Source organism: Helianthus annuus, chromosome 10 (genome assembly GCF_002127325.2).
Source record: "Helianthus annuus cultivar XRQ/B chromosome 10, HanXRQr2.0-SUNRISE, whole genome shotgun sequence".
Taxonomy (NCBI): domain Eukaryota; kingdom Viridiplantae; phylum Streptophyta; class Magnoliopsida; order Asterales; family Asteraceae; genus Helianthus; species Helianthus annuus.
This window is the reverse complement of record NC_035442.2, coordinates 105,099,610-105,100,733: the sequence shown is the minus strand read 5'-3', so window position 1 is coordinate 105,100,733 and position 1,124 is coordinate 105,099,610. Positions and strand designations below refer to the sequence as shown.

Genomic DNA, 1,124 nt, shown 5'->3' with positions numbered 1-1,124 from the left:
AGCCTTTCTCGTCCACCTTGTTGTTGAGGGAAATTTTGTGACTCCGTTTCTTGGTTGTTGAAAGTTTGTTCGTTGGTTTAGGTTTTGTTGGTTACTACTATTGCCGGGTTCCCTCCAACCAAGGTTAGGGTGGTTACGCCATCCTTGGTTGTAGGTACCCATTGGAGGACCCGACGGCCTAGGTCTGTTATCAATGTAGTTTACCGACTCTTGTTGATCATCTGTTTCTTTCATACAACTCCAACTTTCATGTGGCCCACCACACCCTTCACAAGCCATAACCAAGACCGTTTTTGTCATTTCTAACTTTTTGATTTTTGAAGAAAGGGCCTCGATTTGGGCTTGTAAAGAAGTGCTTTCATCAACCTTATGGGCGCCCGGGGCAATAGATTTATTGCCTCGGGGAGTGTGCCACTGAAAATTGGTTTGAGCAATTTCCTCAATTTGATTGTATATTTCATGTGGGTGGCGATTACCTAAAAGTCCCCCGGAGCTAAAGTCAAGTGTTTGTCTTGTGTGCGGCAACAATCCATTGTAGAAAGTGGATACTTGTTGCCATACCGCAAGACCGTGATGAGGACACTTTCGCAATAGCTCCTTGAACCTTTCCCAAGTTTCATATAAGGATTCCCCATCCTCTTGTGAATATGTATTAATTTCAGTCATTAATTTAGCCGTTTTAGCGGGAGGGAAATACTTATATAGAAACTTTTGGGCTAGTTCATCCCAGGTGTTTACCGAGCCAACTGGGAGGGCGTTGAGCCAAGCCTTTGCTCGGTCCTTTAATGAAAATGGAAGCATCCGAAGGCGGATAGCGTCGTTTGATGCTCCATTGATCCGGAAAGTATGTCACACCCCTATTTTACACGTGTCACCGGTGGGCCCGGTGGGGGATACCGTGACGTAGTTGATATCGTCATAGTCAAACATACAAAATATAAATGCACAGCGGAAGCAAAGAAAGATTTATTTCAACTTAAAAATATTGTAATATCCAAGTATCACAAAATAGTCGAAATAGATCCACAGGCGGATCCAAACAAAAAGGAACTTTATTTCAACAAACTTCATGCATCCTAAGCTTGCGAGACTTCTACGGATGCTAAGGAGTGGCCAGCCTATTA

The 1,124-nt window shown here is 43.5% G+C and overlaps 1 non-coding gene across 1 annotated transcript; it reads left to right on the top strand.

Annotated features, from left to right (window-relative positions):
• Positions 1-565: 565 nt before the first annotated feature.
• On the top strand, positions 566-672 carry LOC118483420. The gene has a single exon (XR_004870708.1). It is a non-coding gene; the product is annotated as a small nucleolar RNA R71 (small nucleolar RNA).
• The last annotated feature ends 452 nt before the right edge of the window (positions 673-1,124 follow it).